The sequence below is a fragment of the Ovis canadensis genome, chromosome 13, assembly GCF_042477335.2.
Source record: "Ovis canadensis isolate MfBH-ARS-UI-01 breed Bighorn chromosome 13, ARS-UI_OviCan_v2, whole genome shotgun sequence".
Lineage (NCBI taxonomy): Eukaryota > Metazoa > Chordata > Mammalia > Artiodactyla > Bovidae > Ovis > Ovis canadensis.
The window spans coordinates 59,425,175-59,443,626 of NC_091257.1; the positions used below are offsets into that span (position 1 = coordinate 59,425,175).

The window sequence follows — 18,452 nt, forward strand, 5'->3', positions numbered from 1 at the left end:
CGGACCACATTCAGGGCAGTTCAGAGACGCCTGCACAGCTAATGAGATGTCGCAGCCCCATAGGGGCTGGGGGCTCGGGGCAGAGCCGGCTTCAGGGGGAGCTGCAGACGTGACACTGAGCGCTCCCCATGGTGAGCGACCGAGGGGATGAAAGAAGCCCTTCCCGCCTGGCCTAGATTTCAGATGTCTCTGTTCAAACCGGAACGCTAAGGCCTGGCAGGCAGCTAGCACTTTTTCCCTTTTAAGAAATAAAAATGGATCCAGCAAAGGGGGAATCCAAAAATAGGAGTCGGTCATCTAATCAGAAAGATACCCCACCAGCCTGGTGGGGTTCATGTGTAGATGGTGTGCTGGCAGTATTTTTCTTTTTTTTTTTTAAGGAAAAAGAGAAAGAAAAGGTTCTTTTATTGTGTGTTTGGTTCATTTGTTCAGAAGCTCCTTAAAAAGAGATAGCGCTTTGTGTGTTTTAAAATTCACCCAGTATTATTTGAGAGAAAAATCAGCAAGAAACTTTTTCTGCAAAAAAGATGTTTAATTTTATACTCTGAGCAACAGCACCAGCAATGACTAAAGTAACCAGCACCAGATGAAGAAATGATAAACCAATTTGTTTTACAGAGAGTCCAAATGCAGGTTAAATGTGCAGAACCAACCACTCCTTAACTGCCAAAGGGCCTTTCAGCATTTAAGATGTTTTTCTAATTTTTTTTTTTTTTACTCAGAGCATAATTTCATGCAATTTTTATGCAAAGTTCCCTGCATGTTTATTTCCTGAGTTGCCTTCCTCATTCAGGATACTGTGGAATGAAAGCCCTGCGTAGTCAACACTCAGTGTGGAAGACGTTACAGGCAGACAACAAGACATTACACTCAGACTTGTAACACGGACCCTTGCCAGAAGCCATGCACCGTGCAAGCACTTTATATCTGTTACCTGATTTATCCTTCACAGCCAACCAAGAACAGGCACCTTGGGTAACATCCTGACTTTACAGATGAGCAACCTGAGATGGAGAACATCTCTGTCCCTCCCCGAGGACCCAGAGTCAGAAGAGGAAGGGTGAGGGTCCCACTCAGGGAGTCTCTGCAGGGTGTCCCCACCCTGCCCACCCTGTCTCTCCTCCTTCATGATGGTCAGGGTCTTTCTTTCCCTTCATGGCCAAATTCTCTACCTCTCTCCACTCTGTATTCCATAAAGAATCCAACGAATTCTTTCAAAAAAAATTCCTGAACTTCAGCCGCTGAGTAGTGTCTTCTCCATGGTAAGCGCCATACAGACAGGCATTTTGCCTCCTTTTTTTCTAATTGATCTCTGCCACCCTCCTGGTACACAGATGCTAAAATGTATTTGTTAATGTTGGCTTGAGGAGGGGCTGTCTTAGCCTTTCAGATCTAGTCCTTAACCTAGTTCACCTTGTAGATCAGTACATTTGATTTAAACACTCATTCTTAGTGATGTGAAAAGGAAATCTTATTGATTTGGGGACTTTTTAAAAAGGTTTAGGTTTCTACAAAGGTGGTAGAAATCTGTGTAAACAAGAACCTTAAGGTTTATAAATGCATCCTTTTCAATTAAATGAAAGAAATTTTACTCAAAGCTATTCTTCCCTACTTTTAATAGATTACATAACTTCTTTAGATTTGGAAGATAAAATTCCAAATCTGATCGATACTCTCCTGTCTGTATCTAATATTTGAAACGCTGGAGCGTTTTCATCATTATTTTGTTGTTGTTTTGACTGGAATATACAATAAAAGTAGAAGAGAATGAAGGAAGAAAATTTCCAAGTTACCATATATAACAGGAACATGAAGATGACATATAGCTGCTCCCCGCAGCCCACATCCTGGTCCTCAGCCACTTAGAACACGGACTGCCCACATGTTTTCATGTAAATTTTCTTACCCTTATTGGAAGGAAATAAACATGCAGGGAACTTTGCATAAAAATTGCATAGTTAAATTGCTTCAGTTCAGTTCAGTCGCTCAGTCGTGTCCGACTCTTTGCGACCCCATGAATCGCAGCACGCCAGGCCTCCCTGTCCATCACCGACTCCCGGAGTTCACTCAGACTCACGTCCATCGAGTCAGTGATGCCATCCAGCCATCTCATCCTCTGTTTTCCCCTTCTCCTCCTGCCCCCAATCCCTCCCAGCATCAGAGTCTTTTCCAATGAGTCAACTCTTCACATGAGGGGACCAAAGTACTGGAGTTTCAGCTTTAGCATCATTCCTTCCAAAGAAATCCCAGGGCTGATCTCCTTCAGAATGGACTGGTTGGATCTCCTTGCAGTCCAAGGGACTCTCAAGAGTCTTGTCCAACACCAGTTCAAAAGCATCAATTCTTTGGCGCTCAGCTTTCTTCATAGTCCAGCTCTCACATCCATACATGACCACTGCATTGAGTCTAGACACATTCATTTTCTCTTTACCTGGGGATATCTAAGAGAAATCAACCAAATGGCTAACTTTAACATCAGTTGTTATGGCAATAACTGTAAACAAAAGTTTAGCTACTTTCTAAAGAACAGGTTGAGATCTTTTTTTTTTTAACTAGTGAGGTCTGTTAATAAGGCGAGGAGAAGACTCTTCCATGAGCTGGTAGCCAGGAACTGTCAGTGTATTTGTAGCTCAAACATCTGCCAGGGCATGATTAAATGTGTGATTGGAATGTTTTTAGAGTCTTTTGCTAGGTGTCAAGAGAGATGAGTCCAAAATTCTTACAATTCTAAGACCAAGTGGCAACTCTGAAAAGTTTCCTCTTGCACTCATATTTTTCTGGACAATTTATTTCAGGACCCATGGGCCTCTTAAGGTCTAATAACTTGCTCTCTATGACTCAAAAAGCTTCTTCCAACAGTCAGCTTCATAGGTCCTGGGCCTGCTCATGGCATTCTGTTCTTCCCAGAATCTTGTACACAGACACAAACAAATTCTCTTCCATTATTTTTTCCATTATATTTTTCATTATTTTTGTCCATCAGCCTAGCACCTTGTCTATATCAATTGTTCTCTCCTCTATAGAGACTGATGGTGTCCCTTAATTTCCTTTTTCCTGTTGTTCCGTAGAAACAGAAACCCTGGATTTTGTCTTTCACAAATGACTGCCCAGAATAGATCCTCTATTTTGAAACTAAATCAAAAGTGTCATGTGACAGCTTCCAGGAAATGTCCTTTCTGCTTTCTCTTTGAATCTCTCTTTATCCTGTTACTTGGACATGGATGGGATGACAGGCACTCCACCTGCCTTTTGGGGCCTTGCGGATGAGGGCTACACCTCAGGGATGGCTCTAGATGTCTCGGGACTTTGTGGAACTGAGATGCCCAGCTAGGTCTGGGTCACTATCTCCTGGTTTTTATGTGTCGGAATGCTCCATGAATGCCAGCTTCTGGGGCTACAAGAGGAAGGCTTGATGTTGTGGTTCAAAATGCCATGCTATGGAGCAACATCCACCTGTGTGGCTGGTGTTCCCTGGATCTCAGATGGCGCATGGAGAAGAGGGTGCCAAGGGCAGGTCCAAGAACCAAAGACAGAGAGGCAGCTGTCGATTGCATTCAGTCCAGCCCAGGTTCAGGTCAGTGCAGCAAGTTTACATAAAGTTGAAATGGGGCCATGAATTTATTTTTTTTTCTCTTTAAAACTCTTTTTTCCTGCCGGTATTTAACATTCACTGGCACTCATTCATTCTGTTTCTACAAACATGTTCATTATGCGCCTCCTCCTTGCAAATGTATTGTTGCATCTATCTTTAGCATCTAAGCTTTCAAGTTAGCCCTCAGCCTTTTTATCTCTGTGAACTCTTTCAAAGTCAATATTAACATAGAAAGCATCAGTTAATCAAATTGTCTTCTCTTTTTTCTTTTGACCCTGCATTTGATGTATAAAATCTTTCCAGATGAATAGTAACATTTTGTTTTATTAGAGATTAACATCCACTACTGTTTTCAGAGAACGTTCCAACATCTTTCCACATCAACTTGCTTTTAAATTAGCCCTGGAGACTTCAAACTCCAAGGCTCTCAGCAAAGGGCATGTGAAACAGTCTGAGCAGCTGCCACCAAGTAAGGGCTCCGTTTGATGTGGACTTGTTACTGGATGAGCGCATCAAAGCTCTCCCAAACGCCTGCTGGCCTGGGATCCAGGAGCAGAACTGTCCTGGGAGAAACCATAGGGAGACAGAAATCACTCCTGGTTGAAACCATGGGCAACACAATCTCCTTCGTGGAGGAGCCAATGTGTCTGTCATCTGTGCTTCTGGGGACTCGTCCTGACTTGACAACTACCCTTCTCGAGCACACCTCCTAATTTCCACTCAGGCAGCAGAGAGTCTGGTCTTTTAGTAAGAGGGAAGACCAGCACGAGAGCGGAAGTGTGCGTCACTATTTTTAACTTTCATATTTTAAATATGGGATTGTGTGTTTTTGTAGAGATGACAGAGGATGGTGACGGAGACCCTAACTTTGGTGAGGGGCAGAGGTTTGACAAAGCCCTTTCTTAACACAATGACACCCGCTGCGTTCTGGACCATACCAGGGCTCACACATTTAAGATACTTTCCCAATAAACTCCACAGACCCCAGAGGCAGAGAGATGGTAAAGTCACCTTCCAGCTTCCCTCCTTTTGCAGACAGGGAATCTGGGCCCCTGACCAGCAATGGTCTCATCCAGAGTCGGGCAGAGTCCCAATGTAATTGGGTCCCAGGCTGCATCTTCCAGAATCTATCACTAGGATGTGTAAACCCCAAGCCTTTGACACACAATAGGAATGCAAGTCTGGCTGTGATGAAGGGGTCTGTTCCTTACAGACTCTCCAGAGAGTCAGCTCCCTCTGTCACTGGGGCCCCAGGATCAAGGTCAGCCAGTGTGATGTCACAGTAGTTCTGTGAAACTGGTTAAGCCAGGGTTGGCCAGGCTCAATAGGTCAGTTCTTTGCTACTTCATAATATTTTATTTTACTTGATTATACTATACTTTACTTTATTTTATCTTGCATATTTTCTTTTCCTTTGCATTTTTACTGTATTTTACTTTTTAATTTTATTTTACGTTTTTATGGTATTGTATTTTATTGTGCTTTGTCTTTTTTACTTTAGTTTATCTGACTTCTATTTTCCTTTAAACAGTGATGGACCCCATCCCTACATGGGTGCACTGAGGTCTTCCTGCAGGCCCTGGGCTGGACTCTGACTTGCACCAGGAGAGTCGCTGCAGCTGGACAGGCCTCAGGTTAAGTTTCACAGGAGAGAATGTCCTCCAGTTAAGTGATAGCTGAGTGAATCAAGCCAAAGTCCAGCATAGCAAACCTGCCTTTTCAGGGAAAAGAAACAAGTTATGAAGATAACTTTCCCCACAGATCTGCTGGGAGCTGCAGACCTGGCTTCCTAAGATGCAGTGAGAGGTGACCTGTGACAGCGTGTGCAAAGGGGAAGCTGGGGACACACTGCTCTCTAGGAGCAGACGGAGTGGGTGCAGCCTGGGAGGAAGCTGAGGCCCCAGAGTGGGCTCCAGCTGCTCTCCAGATGCTGGAGGGGGCAGCGGGACCAGGCAAGTAGGAAACTGGGGTGATGGGCAGAAGCAGCGGGACCCAGGACCAAGGCAGGGACCCAGACATGAGGCCAAGGGGGAGTCAGGAGAGTGGGGCAGAGGATTTCATTCCTGTCAGGCCCCTTGTGATACCCCAGCCTAGAGAAACCCACGTACAGCCCACAGAGGGCAGGAAACTGCAGACCTCAGGCTGAACTCCAAGGGGGTGAGGAGTAATGGTAAACTGTAAACTGGCCTGTCATCCCCCGTCACCAGAATCATCTAGAGAAATGAAGAGACACAAGCATCCAGAGTACTGCAGCCTGGCCTTCTGGGCATCGCTCTCTGCAGCGCCACCATCGTTGGGGGCGGGGGGTGACTGTTGAGCCCCTGGTCCCTCATCTGTAAACTATGGTCCCTCATCTATGAACCTTGATCCCTCACTTATGAACCCCAGTACTTCAATAGGAACCCTGGTCCCTCATCTGTGAACCCTGGTCCCTCATGTGTGAACCCTGGTCCCTCAACTGTGAGCCCTGGTCCCTCATCTGTGAACGCTGGTCCCTCATCTGTGAACTCTGGTCCCTCATCTGTGAACCTTGGTCCCTAACCTATAAACCCTGGTCCCTCACTTATGAACCCTGGTCCCTCAGTGGGAACCCTGGTCCCACATCTGTGAACCCTGGTCCCTCATCTGTGAACGCTGGTCCCTCATCTGTGAACTCTGGTCCCTCATCTGTGAACCTTGGTCCCTAACCTATAAACCCTGGTCCCTCACTTATGAACCCTGGTCCCTCAGTGGGAACCCTGGTCCCACATCTGTGAACCCTGGTCCCTCATCTGTGAACCCTGGTCCCTCATCTCTGAGCCCTGGTCCCTCATCTGTGAACTCTGGTCCCTCATCTGTGAACCTTGGTCCCTAACCTATGAACCCTGGTCCCTCACCTGGGAACCCTTGTCCCTCACCTGTAAGCCTCGGTCCCTCACTTGTGAACTTTGGTCCCTAAACTATGAACCTTGGTCCTTCATCTGTGAACCTTGGTCCCTAACCTACGAACCCTGGTCCCTCGCCTCGGAACCCTTGTCCCTCACCTGTGAGTCTTGGTCCCTCATCTGTGAACCTTGGTCCCTAACCTGTGAATCCTGGTCCTTCACCTATAAACCCTGTTCTCTCACCTGGGAACCCTGGTCCCTTATCTGTAAACCCTAGTCCCTCATCTGTGAGCCCTGGTTCCTCAACCTGGGAGCCCTGGTCCCTCATCTGTGAGCCTTGGTCCCTCACCTGTGAACCCTGGTCCCTAACCTATGAACCCCTGGTCCCTCACTTATGGACCCTGGTCCCTCAGCAGGAACCCTGGTCCCTCATCTGTGAACCTTGGTCCCTAACTTATGAACACTGGTCCTTCATCTGTGAACCTTGGTCCCTTACCTATGAATTCGGATCCCTCACAGGTGAACTCTGGTCCCTCACCTGTGAAGTTAGGTAATAGCAGCTCCACTTCACAGGATGGGGTCAGGATGCAATGGGTCAACACACAGAGAGCTGGGACACAGCCGGTGTTCCATGAATAAGAGATGACAGACAGGTGTGTGGGTCTGAGGATGACAAGAAGAAGGGAGTCCCAGGGAAGACACAAACCACAGAGGATATTTACTCACTGCCTGTCAGCAGTGACATGAAACCCTCAGCCTCCCAAATAAAGATGTTTGTGGTCTTTTCCACCTCACCTTAAAGCCAGAAAACAGGCTGGACACTTGCTAAGCCATCACCGTTGTTACCACTGCATGTGTAGCTTTGATGAGCTGTGTCAGGGTGCAGACCTCGAGAAAAACAGGACAGGAGTAGGGTCAGTTGGTGACGAACCATGGTCCAGAAAAGCCACGCCTAGGATGGACACATAGGAAGGGTGGCCATAGACGGCACATAGACAGCCGCTGAGTAGAGGGCAGGTGAGTGACGACGTCAAAGCAGGTTGAGTTAGCCTGCGGCTGGGAAGGTGGCCTGCTGGCTGTCAGGATGTGCACCTGCAGGGACGACTCTAGTCCCTGAATGCTGATCCAGGTCTGTGTCATGGAAAGTGTGACCTCATTCATACTTCTGTGGGTCACAGTCTATGTCTCGACATGGTGGCCCTGAGGGATGGTGTGGGGCCTTGGGACCCTGATCTAAGACAGCATAGTGCTGGCCGCCTTAGCCACAACTCAAGCCACTCTCCTCCTCCCAGAGTCTGGAAGCGTCTGGTCCCTTCTGCCCTGATTAAGTCAGAGCTGTCCGAAGGAAGCAACCACTCATGAAGCCGTGCAGGTCAGCCTGCACGTGTGGAGCAAGCCTTGGGCCCTCAGTCCTTGTCCTGGGCCACAGTTTCAGGGCCTGGCTCCTAAGTGTCTGACCCCGGTCCTAGAACCTGGGTCCTGCACCATGAATTCTGTGCCCTGGGCCTGGGTTCTGGAACTTTCTCTTTCTGGCAGTTAAGGGGTCTCAAAGCAAATGGCTTTCTCAAGTCCCCAGAAGCCTGGACTAACTCCTGCTTCATGAAAAGGAGACCACTCTCTCCCTTCTCAAAGAAAAGAGCCTCCTCAGGACTGCAAGGCACTGCCCCCGGGGCCTTTTTTCTCCCCCTGAGGGCCACCTGGGACCCCAGGTCCCCGTGGGTGCAGTCACACGACAGCCCTCAGCACCAGTGCTACAAGCAGCAACTCGGGGGCCCCAGGATTGACCTGAACGAGTATCACCGAACTGATTTTAAAAGAAAACGCTTGATCTTTTTACCCATAGATTGTGATTGATGCAGTGTGCACACAGCCACCTGTATCTTGAAATTTTCAAGGTCCCCTTCCCCCCATTCTTCCCCCCAGCATCAGATGTTAAATGGTTATGGGGCTCTGAAAAAGCCCCTGGGTAGCAGTCACTTGGAGTGAGGAACCACTCAGCAGTGACGACAAAGGGATTTCATAAATGCCTAGATGAGCCTAACGGGATTTCAGTCATCAAATATCACGGTTTGTGTATTTTCCACATTATGGTGGGAACACTCAAGAGCCAGCTTCTCCCCCATTCTGTTCCTGTTAGAATTTTATTCTCAGAGTAAATTTACATCAGTTCCACTTGTGCCATGGCCCAGGTTGTGTCTGCACTTTCATTATAAACCGTGTTTACTGAAGGTTTACAACTTGGCTGCAAAAACCAATTGGCACCAAAACGGGACACTTGGCATGAACTGTTTGGCATCAGCATTGCCCGGAAGCAGTTTTTCTATCTAAATCTGAGAAAAACAGGCTAGGTCATTTTCAAGTTATTTGTGTTATTCATCCATAAATAAAATGAAGCCTGACAGCTTCAAAGCATTGTTTGCTTTGCACTCCTCAAAAATAGACTCGATCCAAGAAAAGTAACATTTGGTAAACAAATACTCCATGATGGACTGTAAAAAAATGAGGGGGGGGAAAAATGTAGGCTGGAGTACATTAACTAGAAAGGGAAAATGGAAGTGTTTCAAAAGTCTCTCTGTGTCAGGGAGTAGGAACTAGGAGAGACATTATTAGATGATCTATGGGTTCTGGAGCTCATTGAGATGCCCAGGGACTCCAAATTAAAAGGGTAAACAAACCAAAGACAGGCTTTCAAATGAAACAAAAATCTGTGAAAAATAGACACAGAGCAACTCAGCATTCAAGGTAACTAAATGTCTGATGAGCAGGCAAGCAACCAAGAAACAAATGGTTTTTAACTGTGTTTTCTAAGAGCAGTGGGCTTTAAAAAAAAAAAAGAAAAGAAAAGAAAAAAATGGAAAAGATGATAGAAAGAAGATGTAAGGACTTCCCTGGAAGTCCAATGGTCAAGACTTCTTTTTTTAATGAAGGGGGTGCCCGTTCAATCCTAGGTTGGGGAGCTAGGGCTGCCTCAAGGCCATGCCTTGCTCCTATGCCTCAAGGCCAAAAAACCGAAACATAAACCCGAAGCAATATTATAACAAATTCAGTAAAAAACTTAAAAAAAAAAAAAAGAAGATGTGAATGACACCTGAAAATGTACTGACTTTAAAAAACAAACATCTATTGTTTGATATCAAGGTCTGAGGTCCCTACGCCCACCTGTGTGTTGTCCAAAAAGTTTAAAATTCAGTTTGTGGGCTTTGAATTCCAGCACCCACAACCAACTCTCTATAGGGGGACATACTGGCCTAGCCCTGTCTCTGAAGAAAGCCTCTGGCAAATTTAAAAGTCAACCTTGACGTCAAGTGAGTGCTGACAACACTGGCTTTGCACTCCGTGCATGTGAGCACAGGGAACTTTCACTCTTGCTGGTCTATCGGGGGAGAAATACAACTAAGCCAAGTCAAACAGAAAGCGAAAAATAAGTCGCAGAGGAAAGAATGCAGATCAGGGAAGAGGACAGCAGAACCTGGGGCTCTGTCTGGAACCACAGCTCTTTGCGGTGTCCCTGAGGGCAAAGATGCTTTGCTTTGAGGGGCCATGACTTTCACATGGGTTTTCAGCTGCTATTACTCCTCAGATCAGATGCAGGAAGATCCAGGGGGTATTTTTGGAAAGAAAATTGGCTTTAGGCAGACTGGGAGTAGAGAGAGAATTCTATCGTTAGACAGGGGAGAGTTTTGACTTTACCCAAAGGACATCTTTTGGCCATCACCTGAGCTGTAGGATCAGTGAGTCCAATCCAACATGCTCACTCAGGCTACAGACACTCCTGGGACACACTCCAACACTATTGGTCCCTAGAACCATCAAATTAACCAGAGAATCTCTGGGCCACACTCACTGTCTTCTGTAGCAGACACGCCTGGCACTCTCTACTTCAGAAGTCTATGAAATCATTCATTTGCCGTAACATCTAGATTGTTCCCAAAGCAGTAATGGGGCATAGAGGATTCCAACTCATTCTGGGATTTGCAAACAACTTTCTGTTCCATGGAGAGCTCACCCTCCTCACTGAGGAAACAAATGTGTGTATTAATAAACACACAGAATCTCCCGATTTACTCTCCCCAGGAAGACATGAAAGATCCAGGGAGTGTTATCTGGGCCCCAGAGGCCAGAAACAAAACAAATTTCTAGCAGGAAACAGGCCTCCAGGAGACTAGAGGGTGAAACTCTAAGTGTTCTCTCAGAATTCGCGATTATTGGGACTTCCTTGGTGGCCCAGTAGCTAAGACTCTGAGCTCCCAGTGCAGAAAGCCTGGGTTTGATTCCCATTTGCTGCAACTAAAAGTTTGCATGCCACAACTACAGATCCTGCAGGCTGCAACTAAGACCTGACACAGACAAATAAATTTAGAAAAACAAAAAAGAGTTTGCCATTATTTCTCCCTATGTTCCTTAAAGGGGCATCATTGGCCTCACCTGACTGGTTCTACCAGCTAATTCCTTGAGACCTGGGATGTATTTTATTTTTGTATTCTCTGGCTTCCCAGGTGACTCAGTGGTAAAGAATGCCTGTAATGCAGGAGACACAGTTTCAATCCCTGGGTCGGGAAGATCCCCTGGAGAAGGAAATGGCAACCCACTACCAGTATTCTTGCCTGGAAAATCCCATGGAAAGAGGAGGCTGGTGGCTAAAGTCCATGGGTTGCAAAAGAGTCAGACACGACTGAGTGCCTTAGCACACGCAAGACAGCTGGGTATCCCCAGGACAGCTCCCAAGCACTTCAGTGGCCATAATCACAGGGATGGAGCAGTTGGCCTGGGACGGATGATGTGACCTTATGAGTGTTTATACTTATCCACAGGGAGAGAGGTCTTTTGGCTTTAAGACTGAAGGAAAATCTGGAGTTTGCAGCCAGATGGTTTTAAAGTGCACGTGTCCCGTATCTACGGAGCTGGGGCCAAGTGAAAAGGGCTTGTTGGCAGGGCACGATCAGAGAGCAGGGACCATCTCTAAAACAGCACCCTCTTTAGTTGAGTCTTCTAAACCTCTGGGAGCTGACAGCTGGAGAAGTAGCCCCCTTTCAACCTTGGATTTGGGCTGCTAAATGGTGAGTGATGGAAACTCCAGCAGAAGTAAGTGTAGGCATGGACATATAGTGTGCACAAAGATTCCGCAATTCAATATAAAAGTTGTAACTGGGGGAAGATGCTGTATTTTTCCTTCAGCCTAGGTGGATTCAAGAGCAAAGCTCAGCGCACTCTCCGAGCAGGATGGGCCCCCACCCCTCGTCATCCTTGCGGCAGACAGTGGGGTTCCGGGGCCCCCAAGAGGACAGTATATGTGCCTTCAGTTCCTCACACTCCACCCCAGGGCCGGGTGCAGCCCTTTGGCCCTTGGCTTTTGCCCAAATGTGTGCTCCTTGTCCACACTTGAAATCAGAGTGTGGGAAACACGCTGTGACAGATGAAGCCAGCCCAGCATCCACGCTCCAAAGGGACCTACGTGGTCCTTTTGTCCACGCTTCCTCAGCACCTTCTGGGGCATCCTGGGAAGTGAAAGGGAAACTAAGGGCCTGCATGAATTCTTGGAACTGAGCTGACAACAGAGAAGAGAAGAAACACAAAGTGGGAAGGGCTGGAGTTTCGCTTTCAGAAAGAACTGGGTTATTCCTACCTCTGTACTTGCCAGACTGTGAATTTGCGCTTGTCAGCTTAAACAACCAGAGCCTTGGCCATCTCAGCCACAAGATAAGGGGACTCGTCCTGACGTGGAGGGGACTCCACAAAGAGGAAGGGTCGGAAGCAGTGTCCGCATGCCCAGCACCTGGAGGAACTAGGCAGGACCCCCTTCTCTCCGCACCCAGCGACTCCATCAGCAAGTTCATCCTGATGGACCCTCACTGCCCCCCTCCCAGGCCTCACAGGCTCCTGTCTATACCACGCCCAGGTGCTCGCACCGCCTCCCTGCTTCCCCTCCAGTGCCCAGAACCAGTTCCCACAACATCCCTGTGGTCCCACAGCATCAGCCCCTTCACCCTCCCTGCCCTCAGCCCAGGTGGCTTCCTGACACTCTGAAGATAAAGGGGCAGGACTCCCCCATCCACTGCCCTCTGCACCCTCCTCAGCCCACCCTGGTTTTCTTCCCCGTTTCTTCCACACCAGGCACCACCTCCTCTGCCCCTGGCTCCTGGGCTGTTGCCCCCATGTGCAGTGCTGCCCTCCAGACCTTCCTTGCCTGGATCCTCCTGATTGTTCTCATGTATGATATCACCTCTTTGGAGAAATCTTAACTTTTCAAGCTATTGGAACCTGGTCACCTTCCAAAACCCTCTGTTCACTTTCTCAGAAACCCTCACCCGAATTCTGTGGCTCCCTCACCCATTTGTTTCTGTCTCAGTCCGCTCTAGCTGCTGTGACAAATAGCACTGAGTGGACCTCACAGACAACAGACATAGATTTCACATGGCTCTGGAACTGTACAAAAAAGATCTTCACGACCCAGATAATCATGATGATGTGATCACTAATCTAGAGCCAGACATCTTGGAAAGTGAAGTCAAGTGGGCCTTAGAAAGCATCACTACGAACAAAGCTAGTGGAGGTGATGGAATTCCAGTTGAGCTGTTTCAAATCCTGAAAGATGATGCTGTGAAAGTGCTGCACTCAATATGCCAGCAAATTTGGAAAACTCAGCAGTGGCCACAGGACTGGAAAAGGTCAGTTTTCATTCCAACCCCAAAGAAAGGCAATGCCAAAGAATGCTCAAACTACCACACAATTGCTCTCATCTCACATGCTGGTAACGTAATGCTCAAAATTCTCCAAGCCAGGCTTCAGCAATACGTGAACTATGAACTCCCTGATGTTCAAGCTGGTTTTAGAAAAGGCAGAGGAACCAGAGATCAAAATGCCAACATCCGCTGGATCATGGAAAATGCAAGAGAGTTCCAGAAAAACATCTATTTCTGCTTTATTGACTATGCCAAAGCCTTTGACTGTGGGCATCACAATAAACTGTGGAAAATTCTGAAAGAGATGGAAATATCAGACCACCTAACCTGCCTCTTGAGAAATCTGTATGCAGGTCAAGAAGCAACAGTTAGAACTGGACATGGAACAACAGACTGGCTCCAAATAGGAAAAGGAGTACGTCAAGGCTGTATATTGTCACCCTGCTTATTTAACTTGTATGCAGAGTACATCATGAGAAACGCTGGACTGGAAGAAACACAAGCTGGAATCAAGATTGCTGGGAGAAATATCAATAACCTCAGATATGCAGATAACACTACACTTATGGCAGAAAGTGAAGAGGAACTAAAAAGCCTCTTGATAAAAGTGAAAGGAGAGCAAAAAAGTTGGCTTAAAGCTCAACATTCAGAAAACGAAGATCATAGCATCCAGTCCCATCACTTCATGGGTAGAAATAGTGTCAGACTTTATTTTTGGGGGCTCCAAAATCACTGCAGATGATGATTGCAGCCATGAAATTAAAAGACGCTTACTCTTTGGAAGGAAAGTTATGAGCAACCTAGATAGTACATTCAAAAGCAGAGACATTACTTGGCCGACTAAGGTCCGTAAGGTCCGTCTAGTCAAGGCTATGGTTTTTCCTGTGGTCATGTATGGATATGAGAGTTGGACTGTGAAGAAGGCTGAGCACCGAAGAATTGATGCTTTTAAACTGTGGTGTTGGAGAAGACTCTTGAGAGTCCCTTGGACTGCAAGGAGATCTAACTAGTCCATTCTGAAGGAGGTCAACCCTGGAATTTCTTTGGAAGGAATGATGCTAAAGCTGAAACTCCAGTACTTTGGCCACCTCATGCGAAGAGCTGACTCATTGGAAAAGACTCTGATGCTGGGAGGGATTGGGGGCAGGAGGAGAAGGGGACGACAGAGGATGAGATGGCTGGATGGCATCACTGACTCAATGGACGTGAGTTTGAGTGAACTCGGGAGATGGTGATGGACAGGGAGGCCTGGTGTGCTGCGGTTCATGGGGTCACAAAGAGTCGGACACAACTGAGAGACTGAACTGAACTGAACTGAACTGGAAGCTAAAAGTCTGAGATCAAGGTGACATCTGCCTCCTTGTCCAGTGAGGACTCTTCCTGGTTCACAGATGGTGTCTTCTGTGTCCTCACCTGGAGGAAGGGCTGAGGAAGGGGTGTGCTCTCCTTTATAAGGTCACTGATCCATCCTGGGGGCTCCACCCTCATAGCCTCATCACCTCCCAAAGGCCCCACCACCTGACACCATCACCTTGGGGGTTAAGAGTCAACATATGCATTTGGGGGGCCACAGACAGTCTATAGCAGTGTCTATATCAATCCCCCAAGAATGTAAGCTCTTAGAAGTGCAGGACCACTGAACATCTCCAGAGGATGCTATTCCCTGGAATCCTGGGAAAGCAGTGCCCCATGGAGGTGTGACGGCCTGCTGGACCCCATCCTTAGTCGCTGGTGCAGTCTGGGTCCATCAAAGCCACTGGACATGTTGGAGGGTTGAACTGATTATAAGACAATTGCATTCCTATGTTGTAAAATCATAATGCCAACTGACTTACTGAGAACAGGGAGGTTTAGGAGAAGTCAAGTCTGCCGGTGGCTGCAGGATGGGGCTCGGGTGGCCCAGCCTCGCAGACACACAGACACCAGTGAAGGGATTTATAGGTGGTTTAGGCATGCGTTCTGGCTGAATCACATTTTTATGCCTTTATAAATTGCTTTATTCCTTTTCAGTAAGAGCATTACTGATGTGAAGAGGTCAGTTAACATTTTTAGTTATGTTTGATTGCATTTTAGGGGAAAATTATAACTTACAGTCGAATTTGCAAAGTTGGGAGTTTTCAAAGGTCGGGGACGACGTGGCCAAGAAACATGAAGGCGACACCAGGCCTGAGATGGTCTACTGGCTGCTGTAAGGAGAGTGTCTAGTCTGCCGTGCATGTTCTATCTCATCCCGGATGCCCAGCCTCACCTTCGCACAGACGGCCGGCAGGTGGGGGTCTCAGCTCAACCCTGAGATATACTGGAGCCTCACGGCAGAGGGGGCTTGAGGCTGCAGGACTGACCTACAGGCGGGACCCCTTCCCCACATCTCAGGATACAGAGAGTGTCACAGGCTCGATGGGCACCAATGCCCAAATGGCTCAGGCTGTGAACGCCTTGGGTCTCATTTCCTGGTAAAAGAATCTGACTGTGTGGGTGGGTGATCAACAAATAAAGTAAAATTTAAAAAGTAAGACCTGTTCCATCTTTGTCCTATGCTTGTTGAGAGGATTAAAGAAGAGGGAATTCAAAGGGAAATAAACGTATCCAAAAATGTATTTAGAAATGGAGGGGGGGGTTGATGTTGATTTATGAATTTACTTGAATATCTTGTCCATCAAGGCACAGTCACCCTGACAAGTCACTCACAGGTGTCTCCATGAGTGCGACACAGAAGGGAAGATAATGAATAGCCGTCTCTTTAATCCTATTGTATCTACAGTCTCTAGGGCTTCCCAGGTGATGCCACTGGTGAAGAACCTGCCCGCCAATGCAGAAGATGTAAGAGATGTGGGGTTGATCCCTGGGTTGGGAAGATTCCCTGAAAGAGAAAATGGCAACCAACTCCAGTGTCCTCGCCCCATGGACAAAGGGGCCTGGTGGGCTACAGTCCCTGGGGTGGCAAAGAGTTGGACACAACTTAGAAACTAAGCAACAACGACAACAACAAGCCACAGTCTAATGTTTTAGAAATTTTGCTATGAAGACAGAGAAAAATCCTGCCACACGCAGTCCTGTCTGAGCGGGGTCAGGCTCCACTTGATAAACACGGTTCATGGTACTTAATCCCACGCCCAGAAATTCTTTGACAAGAGAAGCCATTGGTGAAAATCACTTGCAGCAGAACAGGAGCGTCACCCACCTTCGGGTAAAGCTGGTTAGTTTGTTCTAACACAATATTTGCTTATAACAAAATATAAAATACATGCACTCTTCAGAGTTTGAGAACCGTGTGAGGTATGCTCAGCATTTCGAAAGAGAAACTTCAATAACACTTTCAATGAATAAACATTTTGCTTTTCCTCGTAGAAGGACTGAGTTATGGATCATTCCCCTAACAATCTTTCCCATTCACTTATCCAGTTGCCAGGAAGCACGTCTATTCAGAAAGCCCCTGCTTTGCATGTATGCAGAGCAGATAGCCCCCAGTTACTCCCAATGCTGTTTGCCTATGCTGTGTAGAGCTCCGCTCTGGCAGCCTGATAATAGCAGAGTTTCAGAAGCTTAGGTATATTCTCGGACTGACCCAGTTCACTCAATCACTCTCCAGATACAATGTGGAGCTATTGAAGGGTCCGGACCCTGGTGGATTGAAGCCTTTGTCCTAATTTCAGGATGTCTTTGTCCCGACAACAATGGGTGACATCCCACATAATGCAGGGCCATTTGTACCACTGCTGCCCAAACTTCCTGTTTGGAATGGGGCAGGGAGGTTTCTGAAAAGCCTGGCTGGGGAGAGAGAAAGGAGCCACACAATGCCAGATTTCCAGGACCTTGTCTCGTGGAAGATGAAGGCAAATTTATGCATGGTGTTGGCTGCTTCGTTGTGCCCGTCTCTCTGAGACGTCATGGACCGTAGCCTTCCAGGCTCCTCTGTCCAGGGGATTCTCCAGGCACAAATATCAGAGGAGATTGCCATTCCCTTCTCCCAGGGATCTTCCCGACCCAGGGATCAAATTCAGGTCTCCTGCATTGCAGGCAGATTTTTTACCCATCTGAGCCACTGGGGAAGCCCTTACAGAAATGACAACATCCCACGGGATGGCCAATACGGCTAAAACTGAACGTACACATCTGTGAACTCACCAGGCTGCAGCAGAGCTGGAGGTGGTCGTGAGCTGTTCTCTCAGTTATCCAAGCACCCGCCAGCTCTCCAGAGACACAAAGTCAGGTCTCCCTCAAAGACCATTATTTACCGAAAGACAAGGGAGGGTCTCCTCGAATTCTTGGAAATACCTTTTTGCAGTTTAAATAATTTTGGCATATTCTAGGGCTCTCATCCTAACTGCACTATTTCCAAAGAAAAGGGTGAAACCTGTCAAATGAAGGAAAAAGGCAATGTATCTTCTTAACAAAGTGTCTGTCACTGAAGAACCATGCAAGTCAGGACATTTGCTATGAGACCCCACAGAGATGCCACATTCACACACACACACTAATGCACACACACCAAATCCACCGCTCACCCACACAGCCTGAGCCCACAGAGGGGCATGGCAGGAGGCGGGTGGACCATTGGCTGTAAAAGTCTCAAGTCCCAGTCTTGACACACAAGCCTGAGGTCCTGAGCGAGCAGCTGGACCTTCCGGGCCTCTGCCTCTTCCTGGGACAGGACAGCACCTTGCACTGTGGTCCAAGGACCCAGAATTCATCATGGTTCTGCCCACTGGAAGAGGACCAAAGAGACATTTCTCCACCCTAATCTCCTTGGACTCCTGGACTGCGTTTAAGTAACAGTTTTGTGACATCTGAGTATTTCCAACAGAGCTTTCCAAAAGAGCTTTCCAACAGTCTAAAACCTTTTGAAGGGAGATGTTTATACTACGGCCGTATTCGTTTCTGAGAAGGGTCTCGGTTTCATATGGAAAGCAAGTAGGCCTTATTTGTGGCTTGTTGATGCAATACAAAGAGGTGAAGAAACTATTTGGTAACTTTAAAAAATAATAATACATTTAAGATAAGCATCTAAGAACATGCTAATGGTATAAAATGGACTTTCTTATTTGCTAATAACAATACTAGCTCACAATTACTGAGCAGTTAAATTGGGAAAGGCACAGATCTCCACTTTATATGCAACATTATTTGTCATTCCTTAGAGGGACACAGAGAAGGCAATGGCACCCCACTCCAGTACTCTTGCCTGGAAAATCCCATGGATGGAGGAGCCTGGTGGGTTACAGTCCATGGGGTCGCACAGAGTCAGACACAACTGAAGTGACTTAATAGCAGCAGCAACAGAGGGACAAGCCATTAACTTCTTGATATAACAAATGA

At 47.2% G+C, this 18,452-nt stretch overlaps 1 long non-coding RNA gene across 1 annotated transcript in view; it reads right to left on the reverse strand.

Moving 5' to 3' along the window:
- Positions 1–511: 511 nt before the first annotated feature.
- The window catches only part of LOC138416998 (uncharacterized), an 85,049-nt gene continuing 67,108 nt past the window's right edge, over positions 512–18,452 (reverse strand). The window contains exons 3-5 of the long non-coding RNA XR_011247931.1: positions 7,252–7,344; positions 6,995–7,119; positions 512–4,155 (exon numbers count right to left, since the gene is read on the reverse strand). This is a non-coding gene — a long non-coding RNA (uncharacterized lncRNA). The remainder of the gene's footprint in view (positions 4,156–6,994; positions 7,120–7,251; positions 7,345–18,452) is intronic.